The sequence below is a fragment of the Ranitomeya variabilis genome, chromosome 4, assembly GCF_051348905.1.
Source record: "Ranitomeya variabilis isolate aRanVar5 chromosome 4, aRanVar5.hap1, whole genome shotgun sequence".
NCBI classification, from domain to species: Eukaryota; Metazoa; Chordata; class Amphibia; order Anura; family Dendrobatidae; genus Ranitomeya; species Ranitomeya variabilis.
Window position 1 is genome coordinate 126,779,090 of NC_135235.1, and position 9,271 is coordinate 126,788,360.

The following is a 9,271-nucleotide window of genomic DNA, read 5'->3' on the forward strand; positions in this document are numbered from 1 at the left end:
ATGTCTGTCCCAGTCTTACACAGCACCATTGAATGTCTGTGCCTATGGTAGTTGGAACTATGCCTGTGTCATACATTATGTACTATTTATATAATAATGAATATCCTTTTTAAGACCCCTAAATAATTCAGACCTGAGACCAAACTCTTAAATGAATTAACCCTGACTAGAGAGCATGCTTTAGACCCTATCTCAATAAAGAAAATATTTAAAAGCTAAGATGAGACACCTTTTTATACAAAGCTTCCTTACTCTCAGGTTCCACTTCACCTCCCAGAAGAGGCGCCTGCTATTATGGAGGACTTAGTATCATTGTCCAATATCGGTTGGATAAATTCAGTAATAATGAAGAACTGACTAGTTAAGAAATACAAACAGGTCATTTTTTTTAGAGCGAATGTGGAGATGTTGGCGCAGACTCTCATACTTATACAAGAGATGGAGGAAGAACAGCTTTAAGTGGACCCTGATCACCACCCCGGGGCTGTAGGGGACCTACATAGGTGTGAAGATCTGATGTTGTGGGTTACAGTTGGGTTGCAGTCTCTTTACCTTTTACTGGAAGCTTCAGCATCCACAGTCCAGGGTACGGACCACAGGGTAGGCAGAGTCCGGCCGGTCTGAAGGCAAATCCAGAGTCCCCTTATCCAGGTGGAAATCAGTAGCCTTCCTACTAGTGCCTGTGTGTTGTAGTACTTCCCTGCTGAGCACCACGGGATAGTCCTTACAACTTTCATGGATGTTTCTGATGTCTTCTCTCTGTCCCCCCGATGGTATGGATAGGACAAACCCGTATGACTGGGATGGCCTGAGGCTTGTTTATAAGGACCCTATAGGGAGCCAACTTGGAATTGACTGTCCTGCCGGTCTCTGAAGTAACACGTAGAGTCAATTACTCCCTCGGTGTTCCGGCCACCGGCTACGCACCTCAGAAGGAGGCTGCCTGTCTCGGGGCAGAACTCCTCCCGGAGTTTTCTCCTTGTGCTGTGACTTCATTTCTCAGTCTCTACAACACAGTTCGCTTCGTGTCCTTTCTTTGGATACTGCCGCACGTGGGGCAGGCGCAGCTCCGTAGCTTTCTATCCCGCTAGGCCTCTGTCAGGATCCCACCCCTGACAGGGACCCTCTGTCTGCAGCTCAGATGTTCCTCCTTTCCCCCTGTCTGCCTGACAGGTGTTGCCTGGGCAGAGCCCAGCTCTAACTTTCTATCCAAACCACCAGTTTTACCCTTCTGTGAGGAGTGCCCTACTAGATAGGAGCATGGCTCCCCCTGGTGGTCTGGAGTGTGAAGTGTATTGTGATGCTGTGATACCTGGATAGATGGACTCCTTTATTACCTTCAGACGTAATATCACTCCCCCTGGTGGAAGAATGACATTACTGCAGCAACCAGGACTCTAGGGCACTGCACAAAACCCCCCCACAAATAACATCAGCTGAAATATAGTACTCTAAAAAAAACTAGCTGTGTGACTGTTTCAGGATGCACAATAAGTAGGCACATGAAGAAAAATGGGCGGCATGGTCAAGTTGCCAGAACAAGGCCATTACTGAGCAAATACCATAAAGTATCTCGCCTACAATACGCAAAACAGCACAGAGACAAGCCTCAAAACCTCTGGAACAAGGTAATTTGGAGTGATGAGAATAAAATGTATCTTTTTTGGCCACAACCATAAATGTTACATTTGGAGAGAGGTCAACAAGGCCTATGATGTATGGAGCACCATTCCTACTTTAAAGCACAGAGGTGAATCACTGATGTTTTGGGGATGTGTGAGCTACAAAGGCACAGGAAACTTACTCATATATGAAGGAAAAATGAATGCAGCATGTTATCAGCAAATACTGCAGGCAAATTTGCACTCATCTGCTCAAAACTGCGCATGGGATGTATTTGAACATTCCAACATGACAATGATCCAAAACACAAGGCCAAGTCAACCTGTCATTGGCTACAGCAGAACAAAGTGAAGGTTGTGGAGTGGCCATCTCAGTCTCCTGATCTCAATATCATTGAGCCAGTCTGGGGAGATCTCAAGCTTGCAGTTCATGCCCAGGAATTTACAGGAACTGGAGGCTTTTTGCCAAGAATAGTGGGCAGCTTTACCATCTGAGAAAATAAAGAACCTCATCCACAACTACGACAAAACACTTCAAGCTGCCATTGATGTTAGAGGGGGCAATACATGGTATTAACAAATGGGGTATCTGAACTTTTGATCAGGGTCATTTGGATGTTTTGGGTTGTCATGATTTAAAAAGAGAAAACACAGTAGTTTGACAATAAATGCTTTCACTCAACCACTAACCATGAGTGGAGAAAAAGTTTTGATGTTATCATTCATGTTCTCTGAAAAAGGAGAAGAAAGCAAAAATTCTGCTGGGGTATGTAAACTTTTGAGTACAACTGTATTTCTATGCAGCTTTCATGCTCAGGTCAAGAAAGACGCTGGCCAGTCCAAGCATTGAAATGTGATCGTCGTCCATGTTATGTGGCTGTCTGACTGCGCTCTTACACTATGCTGCCAGTGCTGTCAAATCTGGACTTACAAAGCCAGACATCTATTACCTGTTTATTATGTTCTAGACTGTACTGCTACCACAGCCACTAACCGCCTATCATCTCCTGTCTTTCCATAGAGTTCTATACTGTGCTGCTGTGGGCTGCCAGTCCTGGCCCTACAAAGCAGCTCACCTTCTGCCTGTCCATCAAGTTCTACATTGTGCTTCTGCTGCCATTATCACTTCCACAGTCACTAAATAGCCTCACATTCCTGTTTATAAAATACTGCTGATGAGAACCTATCCTGCTCTGTACACTCATGTGGTGGAAATCTTTAAAAGCTATATCTTGGAATTGTAATTGTGCTGCAAGATGCATGCTACTATTGACATCATGGCTTCTTCTGTGTACACCACCTGTCTACAGACTCTGGCATAGCAAGCATCTGTCCCAAATGGGTATCATTTTTTAGCTATTTTTAATTTTAAAAAGTATGAAAAGTCTGACTTTGCAGTGTATTATTTTACTGGCAATTTGTTTCCACTGCTTACCATCTGTTAACCCATAGGCATATATACAATAATCTTTATATATATATATATATATATATATATATATATATATACATACACCATATATACTCGAGTATAAGCCGACCCGAGTATAAGCCAACCCCCCTAATTTTGCCACAAAAAACTGGGAAAACTTAATGACTCGGGTATAAGCCTAGGGTGGGAAATGCAGCAACTACCGGTAAATGTGAAAAGTTAAAATAGATACCAATAAAAGTAAAATTCATTGAGACATCAGTAGGTCAAGTGTTTTTGAATATCCATATTGAATCAGGAGCCCCATAAAGTTTATGATGGCCCCATAAGATGATCCATATTAAAATATGCCCCATATAATCCTGCATAAAGGTTAATAATGGCCCCATAAGATGCTCCATAGACACATTTGACCAATATAATGCTTCACAAACCTTGATTATGGCCCCATAAGATGCTCCATACAGACACTTGCCCCATATAGTGCTGCACAAACGTTATGGCCCCATAAGATGCTCCATAAAGATATTTGCCCCATATAGTGCTGCACAAAAGTTATGGCCCCATAAGATACTCCATACAGACACTTGCCCCATATAGTGCTGCACAAATGTTGATTATGGCCCCATACAGACACTTGCCCCATATAGTGCTGCACAAACGTTATGGCCCCATAAGATGCTCCATGCAGACACCTGCCCCATATAGTGCTGCACAAATGTTATGGCCCCATAAGATACTCCATACAGACACTTGCCCCATATAGTGCTGCACAAATGTTGATTATGGACCCATACATACACTTGCCCCAGATAGTGCTGCACAAACATTATGGCCCCATAAGATGCTCCATACAGACACTTGCCCCATATAGTGCTGCACAAACGTTGATTATGGCCCCATACAGACACTTGCCCCATTTGCTGTTGCTGCAATAAAAAAAAAATCACACACCTCTCCGTTGCTCAGGCCCCCGGCACTTTCAATATTCACCTGAATTTGTTCCGGCACCGCTCCATCTTCAGTGTCTTCTGCACTGACGTTCAGGCAGAGTGTATGCACTAACCACGTCACCGCGCCCTCTGACCTGAGCGTCACTGGAGAAGACGCTGAAGATAGAGCGGCGCCAGAATGAGGAGCAGGTGAATATCGCGCAGCACTGCACTCCCCCACTTTTTTTCTTCCAAATTTGGGAGAAAAGTGTGGGTGCGTCTTATGGTAGGGATGTAACATGTGTGGAGCGGGGCAGCGGCTAGTGGGATCGAACTGGGATCCCACTTTCAGGAGGCAGAAAAATGTCCCCACTGCCCGGAATCAGCGCTGGGGAAACCACATGGTCCCAATGATTAAGTGCAGTGAATATTTATTAGCCGCTTCCCCGCCCACCTGTCAGCGCTGAGCACTGAGCGGGGAGCAGCAAGTGAATAGTCCACTTAAGCAGCGGACACATGGTTTCCCCAGCGCTGGATTCCTGCAGCGGCTGGGGAGATCTGTTTCCAGTGGAGAAGGGGGCAGCTGTAGGGGGCCAGAGGGGACAAGATCCCACATACCTGCCTGGGCTGGATGCTGAGTGCTGGGCATAAGGACCTGTGTGATGTCATAAAGTGGGCGGGCTGGAGCATCACATGACAGCACAGAGCCTGCCCTCTTCTGATGTCATCATAGGTCCTTCAGACTCCCCACTAGAATCTGCACGCTTCCTCTTATAACCTGTGCTGTGGAAAGGCAACAAGGAGGGCTCTGTGTGTGCAGTCATGGGATGCTTTTACCTCTCCACAGTGTGGCTGGCTGCCACAATTAAGAGGTTAGTCTTTACAACACACAATAAAGCACTCTGCCACTCCTTTAGTGAACTATAACTCCCAGCATGCCATAGGTTCTGCAGGACATGCTGGGAGTTATAGTTCTCCCAATGGGATCTCAAAGCAGCACTCCAGTGTTATTTTGCTGTGCTGGAGTGGTGCTTTCAATATAAGCCCTGTGCCCCCATTCTTATACTCACCCTCCAGCGTCTTCATATAGTACTTCACAGACACCACACTGGTCCCGCAGCTTCCAACATAATAACATACTATTATATATAATAACACCACATATAATAGTATGTTATTTATGTTATTAACCCCTTAAGCCCCGAGGGTGGTTTGCACGTTAATGACCAGGCCAATTTTTACAATTCTGACCACTGTCCCTTTATGAGGTTATAACTCTGGAACGCTTCAACGGATCTTGGCGATTCTGACATTGTTTTCTCGTGACATATTGTACTTCATGTTAGTGGTAAAATTTCTTCGATATAACTTGCGTTTATTTGTGAAATAATTTCGCAATTTTCCAACTTTGAATTTTTATGCCCTTAAATCACAGACATATGTCACACAAAATACTTAATAAATAACATTTCCCACATGTCTACTTTACATCAGCACAATTTTGGAACCAAAATTTTTTTTTGTGACGGAGTTATAAGGGTTAAAAGTTGACCAGCAATTTCTCATTTTTACAACACCATTTTTTTTTAGGGACCACATCTCATTTGAAGTCATTTTGACGGGTCTATATGATAGAAAATACCCAAGTGTGACACCATTCTAAAAACTGCACCCCTCAAGGTACTCAAAACCACTTTCAAGAAGTTTATTAACCCTTCAGGTGTTTCACAGGAATTTTTGGAATGTTTAAATAAAAATGAACATTTAACTTTTTTTCACACAAAATTTATTTCAGCTCCAATTTGTTTTATTTTACCAAGGGTAACAGGAGAAAATAGACCCCAAAAGTTGTTGTACAATTTGTCCTGAGTACGCTGATACCCCATATGTGGGGGTAAACCACAGTTTGGGCGCATGGCAGAGCTTGGAAGCAAAGGAGCGCCATTTGACTTTTCAATGCAAAAGTGACTGGAATTGAGATGGGACGCCATGTTGCATTTGGAGAGCCCCTGATGTGCCTAAACATTGAAACCCCCCACAAGTGACACCATTTTGGAAAGTAGACCCCCTAAGGAACTTATCTAGATGTGTGGTGAGCACTTTGACCCAACAAGTGCTTTACAGAAGTTTATAATGCAGAGCCGTAAAAATAAAAAATCATATTTTTTCACAAAAATTATCTTTTCACCCCCAATTTTTTATTTTCCCAAGGGTGAGAGAAGAAATTGGACCCCAAAAATTGTTGTGCAATTTGTCCTGAGTACGCTGATACCCCATATGTGGGTGTAAACCATTGTTTGGGCGCAGGGCAGAGCTCGGAAGGGAAGGAGCGCCATTTGACTTTTCAATGCAAAATTGACTGGAATTGAGATGGGACGCCATGTTGCATTTAGAGAGCCCTTGATGTGCCTAAACATTGAAACCCCTAACAAGTGACACCATTTTGGAAAGTAGACCCCCTAAGGAACTTATCTAGATGTGTGGTGAGCACTTTGACCCAACAAGTGCTTCACAGAAGTTTATAATGCAGAGCCGTAAAAATAAAAAATCATATTTTTTCACAAAAATGATCTTTTCACCCCCATTTTTTTATTTCCCCAAGGGTAAGAGAAGAAATTAGACCACAAAAGTTGTTGTGCAATTTGTCCTGAGTACGACGATACCCCATATGTGGGTGTAAACCATTGTTTGGGCGCATAGCAGAGCTCAGAAGGGAAGAAGCGCTATTTTACTTTTCAATGCAAAATTGACTGGAATTAAGATGGGATGCCATGTTGCGTTTGGAGAGCCCCTGATGTGCCTAAACATTAAACCCCCCCACAAGTGACACCATTTTGGAAAGTAGACCCCCTAAGGAACTTATCTAGATGTGTTTTGAGAGCTTTGAACCCCCAAATGTTTCACTACAGTTTATAACGCAGAGCCGTGAAAATAATTTTTTTTTTTTTTTTCACAAAAATGAAATTTAGCCCCCAGTTTTGTATTTTCACAAGGGTATCAGGATAAATTGGACCCTAAAAGTTGTTGTCCAATTTGTCCTGAGTACGCTGATACCCCCTATGTGGGGGGGAACCACTGTTTGGGTGCATGACAGAGCTCGGAAGGGAAGGAGCGCCATTTGGAATGCAGACTTAAATGGATTGGTCTGCAGGCGTCACGTTGCATTTGCAGAGCCCCTGATGTACCCAAACAGTACAAACCCCCCCACAAGTGACCCCATATTGGAAACTAGACCCCCCAAGGAACTTATCTAGATGTGTTGTGAGAACTTTGAACCCCCAAGTGTTTCACTACAGTTTATAACGCAGAGCCGTGAAAATAAAAATTATTTTTTTTTTCACAAAAATGATTTTTTAGCCCCCAGTTTTGTATTTTCACAAGGGTATCAGGATAAATTGGACCCTAAAAGTTGTTGTCCAATTTGTCCTGAGTACGCTGATACCCCCTATGTGGGGGGGAACCACTGTTTGGGGCATGACAGAGCTCGGAAGGGAAGGAGCGCCATTTGGAATGCAGACTTAAATGGATTGGTCTGCAGGCGTCACGTTGCATTTGCAGAGCCCCTGATGTACCCAAATAGTACAAACCCCCCACAAGTGACCCCATATTGGAAACTAGACCTCCCAAGGAACTTATCTAGATGTGTTGTGAGAACTTTGAACCCCCAAGTGTTTCACTACAGTTTACAACGCAGAGCCGTGAAAATAAAACATATTTTTTTTCCCACAAAAATGATTTTTAGCCCCCCAAATTTTTATTTTCCCAAGGATAACAAGAGAACTTGGACCCCAGAAGTTGTTGTTCAATTTGTCCCTAGTACGCTGATACCCCATATGTTGGGGTAAACCCCTTTTTGGACGCACGGGAGAGCTCGGAAGGGAAGGAGCACTGTTTTACTTTTTCAACGCAGAATTGGCTGGAATTGAGATTGGACGCCATGTCGCGTTTGGAGAGGCCCTGATGTGCCTGAACAGTGGAAACTCCCCAATTCTACCTGAAACCCTACCCCTAACCTCACCCCTAACCGTTTACTGAACATTTTCTGACAGTCATAAGTGCCACGTATATAAGTGCCACGTATGTAAGTGCCACGTATGTAAGTGCCACGTATGTAAGTGCCACGTATGTAAGTGCCACGTATATAAGTGCCACGTATATAAGTGCCACGTATATAAGTGCCACGTATACAAGTGCCACGTATACAAGTGCCACGTATACAAGTGCCACGTATTTAAGTGCCACGTATTTAAGTGCCACGTATTTAAGTGCCACGTATTTAAGTGCCACGTATTTAAGTGCCACGTATTTCAGTGCCACGTATTTCAGTGCCACGTATTTCAGGCACTGAAAAATACGTGGCACGTAAATACGTGGCACGTAAATACGTGGCACGTAAATACGTGGCACGTAAATACGTGGCACTTAAATACGTGGCACTTAAATACGTGGCACTTAAATACGTGGCACTTATATATGTGGCCACTGAAATATCGTGGCACTTATATACGTATATACGTATATAAACGTATATTTCAGTGCCACGTATTTCAGGTTAGGGGTAGGGTTAGGGTTTTTTGTTTTTTTCTTGTTTTCTTGTGTTTTTCTATAAAAACGCATGCGTTTTACCGCGTTTACATGCATTTTTTCACACATGCGGTTTTTTTAAAAAACGCATGCAGATAAAAACGCAAGTGTGAAACCAGACTAAAAGACGCTTTTTATAGCAAAAAAGTTTTTGCGTCTCCACATTTTGAGACCTATAATTTTTCCACATTTTGGTCCACAGAGTCATGTGAGGTCTTGTTTTTTGCGGGACGAGTTGACGTTTTTATTGGTAACATTTTCGGACACGTGACCATTTTTTATCACTTTTTATTCCGATTTTTGTGAGGCAGAATAACCAAAAACCAGCTATTCATGAATTTCTTTTGGGAGAGGCGTTTATACCGTTCTGCGCTTGGTAAAATTGATAAAGCAGTTTTATTCGTCGGGTCAGTACGATTACAGCGATACCTCATTTATATCATTTTTTTATGTTTTGACGCTTTTATACGATAAAAACTATTTTATAGAAAAAATAATTATTTTGGCATCGCTTTATTCTCAGGACTATAACTTTTTTATTTTTTTGCTGATGATGCTGTATGGTGGCTCGTTTTTTGCGGGACAAGATGACGTTTTCAGCGGTAACATGGTTATTTATATCCGTCTTTTTGATCGCGTGTTATTCCACTTTTTGTTCGGCGGTATGGTAATAAAGCGTTGTTTTTTGCCTCGTTTTTTTT